Source organism: Anolis sagrei, chromosome 4 (assembly GCF_037176765.1).
Source record: "Anolis sagrei isolate rAnoSag1 chromosome 4, rAnoSag1.mat, whole genome shotgun sequence".
NCBI classification, from domain to species: domain Eukaryota; kingdom Metazoa; phylum Chordata; class Lepidosauria; order Squamata; family Dactyloidae; genus Anolis; species Anolis sagrei.
In genome coordinates this window covers 143,829,221-143,841,554 of record NC_090024.1, presented here as the reverse complement: position 1 = coordinate 143,841,554, position 12,334 = coordinate 143,829,221, and the positions used below count along the sequence as shown (strand labels likewise).

Below are 12,334 nucleotides of genomic sequence, written 5' to 3'. Positions count from 1 at the left end.
ATTGTAAATCAGCCATCATTACATTCATGGGGGTAATGAATAAGAGTCCTTCTGTAGGGAACAACCTTGGTTAAGTGAGATCTAACAGAGATTTAATTATTCTGTAGCACCCATTAATTTATCAGCACAATTTATATTTGTCTATTATGGCTGTGTTTCATCAGGCTGTTTTAATGACTTTGTTGTGTACAAACAGTTGATTAAGTGAGAGGTGAAGTCATTTTGTAGCAAGAGCCAAATCTTTAAGTCCTTGTGTGCAAATTGGTTGCATGATTAAGATATGGGCTGCAATTATCCTCTTGTGATCTACGAGGTAATAACAATGCCATCTCTATATTATCATACAACCAGGGTGAGCAGAGACAAATTTGTGATGGCTGTCTCTGAGGATGCAAACAGCTCAGAATCAAAACAGTCAGTATCTGTTAAAACATTAAACTATAATATAAATGGAAGAGTGGTAGCACTCTTAAATTGCGTGTGTCTGTGTATGGAGGGGATTTTTAAAATATTTTATATGCTACCATATATAATATTTTAAAAATCCCCTCCATACACAGACACACACAATTTAAGAATATCAATTTTTAAGTGTCTTCATTTAATGAGGCAACAGAATAACTATTTAATTCCCTCTGCTCAAAAAGGAATTCTGTCACAAAAAGAGAGCTTATATCTACATTCAATTTGTATATGATTTTAAAATACACACAGAGATATAGATACACATATACATATAAAACAAACATACAGACTCTTGAAAATGATCAGATATACTGAAAAACATGCTTGAAGTGGACAACTTCTCTTAGTTAACAGGGTGGCCAGAGGTTCCTTCACAACAGGACAGCACCCACAGAAAATGATATACAGACAATCCCCAAGTTACAAATAACTTGTTTACATGCAACTCATAGTTAAGAATGGGGTGTCACAGCAGAAAGTGCTAGAAATCTATCCCTACAATGGGAAATCCACTCCTGAATGCATTATCATAGGTGAAAGATGTTACAACTGAATCTTGGTTTCCACAACAAGCTACATTTTTTCAAAATCCAATTGTCATAGGTACAGAAAATGAGGTGAAATGAACAGGGACACAGACAGCAAAACAAACACCACTGGAGTGATCGTCCTTCCAGATGTTATTCAAAGCATCTGTCTGTCTGTTTGCCTGTCTGTCTATCTATCTATCTATCTATCTATCTATCTATCTATCTATCTATCTATCTGTAGCTGAAGTTACACTTAAAAATGTACCTGCTCTGACTTACATGTAAATTCAGCTTATGAACAAATCTAAAGAACCTATTTTGTTCGTAACGTAGGGTCTGCATGTACCATTGCATTAATGTAACTGTTTCAATTCATATCTACCACCCTTGAAATAAATAAGGCTTAAAGAACTGGATAACACAAGAGAGATACACACACAAGTAATGATCAGCCCATAATGAACCAAATCACAGTATCTTTTTAAAATTTAATTAACTAATTATAATGCTATCCTTCCTTCTTATTAGAATCCACAGGTCTTAAACAGGCTTACTTTGAATGGATCATGAGCCTTTTACTAATAGCACATTTCAAATAACAATAACACATTATAGTATAAATATGGAAGAGACCTAAAAATCAAAAGCTCCTAACATGTAAGGAGATATGGCCATAATATGCTACACCATCTACAGGCTAACTCCACATAAATTCTTTTAAAATTCTAGAAGATACAAATCTATGCTAGACTGCATTCTGTATCTCAATTAAGTTTGATGGCTTTGCCAGTTTTGTACATCTAGATCTGATTCACCTATAACAGTAAGCCTGGTTTAATATGAAGGAGCAGACTATTTATGTCCTCTTTCCAACTGCTCCCATTTTTAGCAAGAAGGTCTAAACAAATCATAGGCCACGAACTCTTGGTTTATTCAGTGATATATTGTTAAATGTTAATGAAAAACCAACAACACCGAAAACAAAAACTAAACAAACACACAGAGAACAGATCTTACTTCCTGTTAAAGCTTGGTCTTTTGGGGCAGAACAAACCAGAGCTAATTGATTCGAGGGGCACATCTACATTGACTATGGGTGGTTCCAGACAGCAGTTAAACTCGGGAATAACTGCATTTTAAAAATGCAAATGTTCCCGGGTTCTAGGCCACACATGCCCCGGAAGTGCGTGCTTTCTAGGGCGGGTGTCCAGATGCCCTCCTGAATCCTTTCAGGAGGACAAGGTGACAGTCCCCACCCCTTCACAAAACCCCTTAATAATGGAGAAAAAAGTAAAAAATAACTTACCGGCCACCATTAGGCCTTGAAACATAATTCCTGGAATGTACCAATGACACCAAGGAACTCGCATGTAATAGTACATTCCAGGAACTGTGCTGTGACGCCTAATGGAGAGAGGGTAAACTCTTAGTAATTTTTCGGGCTTTTATTGGTGGGAGGTTGGAAAAGGGGGGTGGATATCACACCTTCTGGACTCCAGGGCAGGCCCCAGGGAAGTTCTAGAACTCCCCGTGGGCCTGTCCATATAGGCCCTTTAGTCCATCAGACCCGGGTCTTTCACAAAGGGGAAACCTGAATCCTGAGGAAGGATTAAATTGTCCTCCAAGTTACATCAGTCAAAACAGCTAGACTAGTTCCTAAGTGGCACCTGTCTTAACAAATTGACTTGCTCACTAACATTAACAATAGCTCAACTTGTCCTCTCCTATATATTTGTTCTAAAGCAAATGTAGTTGCTTTTTTTTTGTTTTAAACAGAAGCTCTAGTGGTCTTTTAATTATCAAGTTAAAGTACATAATCTGTGATGTACAATTACATTCTATGGTATCCAACATCATACCCTATCAGAGTTACATTCTACCTTCTGAATCAGTTTGTCATGCATTAGTTTGGAGAGAATTAAATGTATAGGCCCAGAGAGTTAATCAAGGTTCTGAACAAAGAGTCTTAATTTTACAATGTCTCCATCCTCTATCCCAGATATGGGTAAACTTTGTCCCTCTAGGTGTTTTGGACTTCAACTCCCACAATTCCTAACAGCTCCTAACAATTCCTAACAATTCCTGGTAAGCTGACTGGGATTTCTGGGAGTTGACACCCAAAACGCCTGAAGGGTTGAAGTTTGCCCATGCCTGATCTATGCACTATCTAGCTGGTATTTTTGTGCAGCATTAGCATAGGTTGCTGGTAAAGGAAGGCTGGAGAAACACTGATATTCTGCGTCACTTTGAGGAACACATTCCTTCCATGAGCATGTAGGGTGGTCACATTCAAAGAAGGAATTGCATGAAAACAACCCAAGCTATTTGGCACTTAATTTATACAAAAACCCTAAATACTTACAGCCTTATCAGATGGGGCAAAATAAACATCCTGGACACTTCAGCCCCAGTGCACCCATGAGGCCCCACACCATCCATCGTATGACACGAACACAAACACAGCCCTATGTTTAGTAAGGAACAACAGGGTTGCTCCTGCTTTCCCAGGTGTCAGCTGCCAATTGGGGTGCAAAAATTGCCCTGCTGCTGCCCTGATTTGCCAGGGAAGGTGGTGAATCACAGAGCTGACAAGGCTGCATATAATGAGGTTCCTAGTTAACACATGCCATTGCTGGTGCAGGTACACAATTGTGGACAGCAGTCATGATTTTCATCCACTTTCAACTTCCCACAGAGAAGCTAAGACTGATGTTTTCTCTCTCTCCTAAAGCATACGAATGACATTTCTCTCTCTGCACTCACTATGACACCAGTGTAGCAATGAAGAAATTAGCTCGCATGTTTTTATTACGATTTGTTCTGCATTTAATCCTCTTGCTAATCGAGCGCATAGAAAACTAATGTTTTAATCTTATTTTACTTACACTGCTGCAACTGACTCACAGTTATCTCCATTACCCTTCCCTTTCCCCCTATTCAGATGTTTTATAATCTAATAACCATCCAGAAGCAACAGACAGTACTTTAAAGTCACGCATAGGATTCCTTGACTTTAATTACATTTGCTTATGAATATGCACTTTGGCTGTTCAGAAATGATGACTTTAACATAATCAGTCTTCCACCTGACTCCCTCTGCCCAGCCCCTTATCCACATTCATATATAGTTCCACAAAGGCACGGGAAATCAACTGGAAAAGCTACAAGCCTCTGCTTGAATATTTCAGCTTCTTTAGACTGAAGATGTGCATCTGTTTCTGGAGGGAATGTGTGCACATAGAGGTGGGGGAATTCTCTTTCTTTTTGTGCGGTCAATATTTCTAATCACCGGGAACTCACCTACATTCCTAAGATCTAATTCAGGATGATTAGCTTTCCTAGCATTTAAATTGACAAGTCAAGTATATTATCCCTATCAGTAGGTTCAGACATGGTGGTTCATCCCATTGTGACATTAGGAAGATTCACTTATAGCCACCACAAACAGAAAGGATGCCTCTGATGCATGAAGAATCACAACACTATGAGCATGACCCCAAAACCGGGTCCTCCAAAATCTATTTTAAAATAATGTTTTTGCACGTGTTTATTCTATTGTATTAAAATACTGATATCTTTCCTGAAATTGCAGGTGAAATATCTGTAACTAAGGGCACATCCAGACAGCACCCAAAATGTGCACCCTCCCGTGTTTTCAAATGGGGCATCCATATGACCCATCGTATAAAAACAAATTCCTTCAGGACAAAGCAGGAAAACCCTGCTTTGACCCAAAGTAATTTGACAGCTGGAAGTCTTTCCAGCTATGTGTGCTGTGTGGATTGGGCTCAGGAAAAGCGTCGCGGAGCCCAACAAACCCAAAACAGCCCACACCCCCCTCCCCGGGAAAGCCTTAAAAATAAAATAACTTACCCGGCTGTCTTTCCCCCTTCTCCAGAGCATTCCTGGTGCACAGAAATGATGTGCCAGGAGAGTGGGAGAGGGGGAAAATGCTCCTGCCCCCCCCCCTCCAGGTGCATCGTTTCTATGTCCGACAAGGCATCTGGAGACCTCCCCCAGAAAAGCATGAGCTTTCTGGGCATGTGTGGACTTCAATGCAGGCCCAATCAGGTTTCTTAAACCAACAGGACTCACATTAAAGTGCTGTCTGGAACTGTCCTAAGGCGCCTTCCACACAGCTGAATAAAATCCCACATTATCTACATTGAACTGGGATATATGACAGTGTGACATATAGGTATAGCATGATGATACCACTTTACGCCCCTTCTACACTACCTTAAAATCCAGATTATCAAAGCAAATAATCCACATTATCTGCCTTGAATTAGATTATAGGGTGACCTCAGCAGAAAGGCCAGGCAAAGCATCCTGTTTCACCTGGTTTCTGGGAGAAAAGAGATGTGAAGCGGGGTAAATCTGTAACCCCCATGTAGATCCCTCTCAGGGGAAGTGTCTCTCAAGGATCTGTGCTAGCTCCATTGGAGCCTGCACAATATAGGAAGCCTCCTGTGTTGAGAGTGAGGTCTCTTCGCACACTTTCACCCCGGTTGGCAACGAGCCTCAGCCAGATATCACAGGACGTCATGCATAGGGCTCCATTCCCAAGTCATGGTGGAAGCATCCTAGGATTTAAGATAAGTGTGATGAGGGTCAACAGTCTATACTGCCTTACAATCTCGTTCAAAACAAATAATCTGTCATTGTATATGACAGTGTAGAAGGGGTCTATCTTCCATGGCTTCATTCTTTGGAATCACATGATTGGCAGTCTGAAAAGACACTAGAGCTCTCTGGCCAAGAATTCTATATACCACTCCCCAAGCTGCCAATTTCATAGGATGTTGCTTTTGCAGTCAAAGTAGAACCATAGAACATATAATGTTCCCTTAAGAGACACAGACAATAATAGAGTAACAAAACAATCACAAAAGAGTGGCTAAATCTTGGGTTTTCCAGACATTACTAATGTTACATATTTTGGATTAAGAACAAAGCAGTATAAAAAGGTGTCCAAGAAATTTATCATTTTAGATTCAGATTCATAATGGAGTTGGCAGACTGTATGAAACGGCCAAAGTTAGCTGCTGCAAGTAGCAGGTCATACCTAGAATTCTGGGACAAAGAAACAGTGCCTGACACCTAGTTTTCACTGCACAAAGTCTGTCTGTGACCCAAGTCTCAATCCAACCTTGGATGAAATCCTCAGATTCCTCTTTTTGAAACATGAAAACATGAGAAACTGCTCCTCTATGGATTAAACTAGGGAATGTATGTCTCTTACAATAAACTTCTCTATTCACCTGCAGTGGGATTTTCTCAGAAATGCAAATCTAAGTAACTGGGCTTGAAAATTGTGTTTCCTATTGATGAACAACTATGAAACAAAGCATTTGTTGTTCATTCGTTCAGTTGTCTCAGACTCTTCGTGACCTCATGGACCAGCCCACGCCAGAGCTCCCTGTCGGTCGTCACCACCCCCAGCTCCTTCAAGGTCAGTCCAGTCACTTCAAGGATGCCATCCATCCATCTTGCCCTTGGTTGGCCCCTCTTCCTTTTGCCTTCCACTTTCCCCAACATAATTGTCTTTTCTAGGCTTTCCTGTCTCCTCATGATGTGGCCAAAGTACTTCAACTTTGTCTCTAGTATCCTTCCCTCCAATGAGCAGTCGGGTTTTATTTCCTGGAGGATGGACTGGTTGGATCTTCTCGCAGCCCAAGGCACTCTCAGAACTTTCCTCCAGCACCACAGTTCAAAAGCATCTATCTTTCTTCGCTCAGCCTTCCCTAAAGTCCAGCTCTCACATCCGTAGGTTACTACAGGGAATACCATGGCTTTGACTAGGCGGATCTTTGTTGTCAGTCTGATGTCTCTACTCTTTACTATTTTATCGAGACTGGACATTGCTCTCCTCCCAAGAAGTAAGCGTCTTCTGATTTCCTGGCTACAGTCTGCATCTGCAGTAATCTTCGCGCCTAGAAATACAAAGTCTGTCACGGCCTCCACGTTTTCTCCCTCTACTCCATGCAAAATATAGAGGTGAAGAAAATCACATACTCATCGTACACAGGGTGCTTCTAGACAGCACCAAAATCCGCAATGTAAAAGTGGATGTAAAAATCCAGGGACCTGACAGAAGGTCCACAAACAGACTTGTTAGTCCCAGGATATGGTCCCCCACCATCCTGGCAGTCTTCTTTTGAAGTGCATCAAGATGGAGGGCAAATGTGGGACATATAGCAGACTTTTTTTAAAAAAATCCTTCTGACATGCACTGAACCGCATAATATCTTAATATAAACACGGGTAGATTAGCATGTGTGCATTTGAGGTCCAGCCCATCAGGGAGGGAGTTTTTTTTTTTAAAAAAAAAAAACTTCCCTCTGATCTCTCTTTTACCCAATTGTTAATTCAAGCTCTATTTACGATTATAAAGTATAAAACAAAATATTTAAGAGAGTTCTAATTGCTTTCCATTTGTGCGTCCCTTGAACCACCTGTATGTCCATTTGACAGTACGGTCAACTGAAAAGCTGTTTCAGGCTTTTTAAAAGCACACATGCGCTGAAGCAGTCTACACAGGGGAGAGGGAAGAAAAGCATGTGTTTTGCATGACTCCAGGGATATACAGTCATGAAAAGGTGCACATTTTTCAGCTAGAATCAGGGTACAAGCATACATTTTTAAAACAAGCATACATTTTTAGAATCAGGGTACAAGCATACATTTTTGTCTCTTAGCTCCATCCTTCCTGCACTTTGGCTAAACATTGTTTAGCCAGTACCAGTATATTTACCCTTTTAACCTAGTTACTTCAAGGTTTTATAGCGTGTGTAGAAGGGCTCATAGATGCCCTTCATTACTTGGAGTAGCATCTCTAGAAAGTGTTAAATGTATTATGCACTCTGGGTTGGCAAAGTGCACATCATTGCTCACATGTGGTTCTCAGGTTGCTCAAGGTAACCCCTGGGGGCATGGATATGAATCTTTTCCAGATGCCCTTAACCAGAAATCAGCCCATTTGCTTCTTACCCCTGCCTCCGGTTGCTAAAATAGACTAGAAATGGCATGAAATTACTTCAAGGAAGAAATGGTTGTGTATCATGCAACAACTTTGGGGAGGACATTGGGTAATATTGATCCTCAGTAGTTGTCTCCCCTGTTGTAGTCTGGGCCTTGGATAACTCTTGCTAGAGAGTAGAGATGTTGACCATACACCAGTAAACAACTGCTGGCATAAATTAACAGTTTAGTATGTGCTTGCTAAGCTCTTCCAAACTTCATGGGACTTTTCAAGTGATCAACTTAAGATATAATGTCATGCTCCCCCCCCCCCATTTCTTAACACATGCAACACAGAAAGGAAACGCTGTATAACAGATCCCATCAGGTGATGCAGGACCTCATCCCTGCATCCGCATGTCTCATCAGGGAAGTGTTTCTGAAATGTCTTAACGCACTTCATAAAAATACCAAAATTTCAAAATATCACTACTTTGTTTTTTCTTTCATTTCTCCTTCATAGTAATCTTGGCTTTCGGAATTGCTCTACAGCTAAAGACCAATGAGATTGGGAGGAAAGAGAAGAGCCCAGAGAAGGAGGGTTGAAGATAAATTCCTCCTCTCTCCTCAGGAGTCACAGGATTGGAATGGAAAGTCTAGTATCCCCAAAGGTTTTTCCCCAAGGGTTTTTTAAAAAATGGGTGGGTGGGAACTGCACTCACTCATGACATAAATCTGAAAATGGGTGATTTTAGGAGTAAAGGAAAGAAAGAACTATGTTTGATGGGACCCGATAAATGATTCAATGCAACAGGACATAACGTCACAGATATATAACGCTCCCCCCTCCCCCCCAGTGGGATAATATCCCTACACTCAAAAATCACAATTTATCTAATATTCTACCCTCCCTATATCTACTTGCTAATATTCTTCCTTAGAGTAAAGGAAAAAAGAGTAGGCAACAACAAGTTCCCTCAATGGCCTTCAACTGGTATGCAGATATTTGTTTCTCACTGGGCACTTTGCCCTGCTTGAGAACACCTCCATCTCTACTTTTGACAAACATGCATCATCCTAAAACAAAGTATGGCATTGTTTTTCTAAAAATATGTACAAATTTAAACAATTGATACTAATTTCATACAGTCAATTAACTACTTTTCCCTAATTAAATGACAGTCAGAGTAACTATACATAAAGATGCAAGACAAAGCCATTTCCAAATATAATAGCCTGATTCATTTAGTTGCTCAGGTAATAAAACCCAAATTTCCTTGGATAATTGAGTGAGTAATGCAAGGCTTTTCATTTATGGCGCCTGTTAGCGTTCCAGCTGACTGTAATCCATTGTCTCCCTTGTCAATTGAGACATTAGAATTGAAATGTGGTACACAAACACTAGACCCAATTCCTCACTCAAATTTAAATGCTAGCTTGACCACCATTCAAAACATTTTCTAACCTAAATCTATTAGATGTTTAATTATGAAATGAAATTGGCTTCAGTATCATTTCATGTACAGTCCCCATGTGATTCCTCCTTTACTATATATTACAATACTATAATATTGAATGAGATTGTTTGCCATGCTTATGACATAATTTTCTATTCGACATTTCAATAACTGCTTGATCCTGAAATCTAAAAAAATATACCTGGAAGGAAAAACAAAATCATATACTGTAAAGATTTTGCATAATACATTAACCATTTGTTGATGTAGTCACTGTCCCCATCAAACCTGACAACTTGCACATTATTTTGGTTGGTGAAATTGCAACATCCTCATGTGAAATGAATTAACCTCATAGTATATTACACACCAGCTGTTATCATCATTCCATGCAATAACCCAAATGAGTTTATGAAGCTTCCAGATCTACATATGCACACTGGGCTAGTAAACAGGCCATTGGACATCAATTTTGCCCCTGGCAATAACACTAAAGAAACACTTTAGAAAGCTATTCATTTTCTGGCTATTGTTGCACTAGTCATTTCCAGTTAATTTTTTTACTAAGCTCTACAATATGTTTTTATAACAAAATGATAAATCCTGAGCATACATATATTAATATATCTTAAATTATAACAGTTGAGCTCTGAAAAAAAAACCAGTTCATTGGCATTATACATATATGGAGAGCCAAGTTAAATGTGATGTCAGCAGTTCTTTGTGTTTAAACATTTGATGTCTCTCCCAACTTAAACATGATGCTTGGGCCCTGATTTTGAAAACAATAGAAGACAGCCAACTCCACCCACAACCACAGCTGAGATGAGTTAGACCCCTTCTACACTGACATATATCATTCAGATTATCTGCTTTGAACTGAATTATATGGAGTGTAGACTCAGATAATCCACTTCAAAGTAGATAATGTGGATTACCTGCTTTGATAATCTGGATTGTATGCCAGTGTAGAAGGGGCTGTAAGGATGCTATCTGCAGTTAACAATGATGAAGATGGAACAAGAATGCATTACCTTGAACTGGGATTATGGGAGAATATCTCTCCTAACATACAGCTTTTTAATGGCATTCCAGCATACTTACAGGGTGAGGGTTTGTTATCTATGACTTCAGCAACCTGGTTGTGATCCTAGGGAACACAACCAGATATGGTGAAGACATCTGGCCTTGCGTTTTGCAACTCTGCTGTTAAGTACGCAAGCCCAGTATGGAATACATCTCACCATGTTAAAACAATGGATATGGCACTTAATGAGACATGCCACATTATCACAGGATGTCTATGCCCTGCACCACTTATACTGTTTAGCCAGTATTGCACCACCTGATATCCGCTGGGAAGTAGCAGCCAGTAATGAAAGGACAAAGGCATTGACATCCTTTATTTAGATATCAGCCAGCATGCCAATGACTAAAATCAAGAAACAGTTTCCTAAGATCTACAGAGATACTCACAGGAACACCTCAACTAGCAAGAGTCCAAAAGTGGCAGGTAAAAACCTGGAATCTCAATCAGTGGCTGATACCAGATGAGAATCTCCCTCCTCAGCACACAGAAAACTGGGTGACTTGGAGGGCACTGAACACACTGCGCTGTGACACCATGATATGCAGAGTTAATCTTAAGAATTGGGGCTAGAAAGTGGAGTCCATGACATGTGAGAAGAGCAAACCACAGACCACTTACTACAGTGCAGTCTGAGTCCTGCACATGCACAATGGAGGACCTTCTCACAACACCAGAGGCACGTTCCTTCTAGCCAAAGGAAATTTAGCATAATGCCAAGTTTTTAACTGTGTGTGTAGTTTTTTATACATTATAACTGAATTTTCAATTTGTTTCTGACACGATAAATAAATAGCAACCTGGTCCCCAAAGATGAAAGCAAACAATCATTTCCCAAAATAATCATTAGGACCTACAGTTGGACTCTGCCCTTCCCTTTCCATCTGAAACAAAGAGGGAGTAAAAACGTAGGAAGAAAGTATTTATTTGCCTAGAAACAGAGTGGGCTTCATGGATCTTTCTCTCTCTTTCTGCCCTGATGCTTTTGGATCTCAGCCAACTCGACTCCATGCTCTTTGTTTCGGGTGAAAGAAAAAAAAAGGAAAGACTCTGAAGGACTCCAGAGCTCTGCCTGCCTGCCGGGGCCTCCTTCTCCTGCCTGAGATACTCACATCCATCAGCATCTGTACCAAAGCATCTGTTGGGTGTATCCAGAGGGAACAGCATTCACTTTCTATTTAGTTAGGCAGTCCCGTTTGTGAAAGCCTGTGGAGCCAAAGCTGTCTAGATGCTGGCTTGTGTTCTGGGGTGTACTTCTTTTTTTAAAAGCAAAGCTGTGGAATTCTGGCAAGGGATTGTTCTCGCTGGAGCATGTGTTTGCAAGAAGCACACCAGGTCTTGTTACGGTTTGGCAACACACATAGAAAATTACTTAAAGCTGCTGCTGTTTCACTGGCTGCAATGTTCAGACCCTCCCTTCAGCTGGCCCCGGAGCCAAAGAAATGGGAAACTGCTAATAAGAATCCACATTCAAATAGGAGTGCAGAGGTTGTAGTCTAAGTGTTAAGGACTGAGTGGGACAACTATTTCAAGGTGGAAATAATGCTGGCTATTATCCAACAGCTCTACCATTCCTGTTATTTTAATTTCCTGGTCACCCTCCAACCAATGTTCTTTTTTTAGAGTGGTCCCACATTTTATTCATCATTTGTGCTTGCCATGAGTGTAAATAGCATTTCCCACATTGAGGAATTATAGTTGAAATGACAGGCGTATGATTAATAAACATAAATAAATTTAGTTATGATTCAGAAATTTGGATCAACAATTCCTCTTTTGTTTGGTAGCCATAACAGGAAATAACAATTGTATATGACCAGCCGTTATCAAAA

At 40.2% G+C, this 12,334-nt stretch overlaps 1 protein-coding gene across 1 annotated transcript in view; it reads right to left on the bottom strand.

Annotated features, from left to right (window-relative positions):
• The window catches only part of COL11A1 (collagen type XI alpha 1 chain), a 299,114-nt gene that overhangs the window by 216,835 nt on the left and 69,945 nt on the right, over nucleotides 1–12,334 (bottom strand). The window lies entirely within an intron of this gene.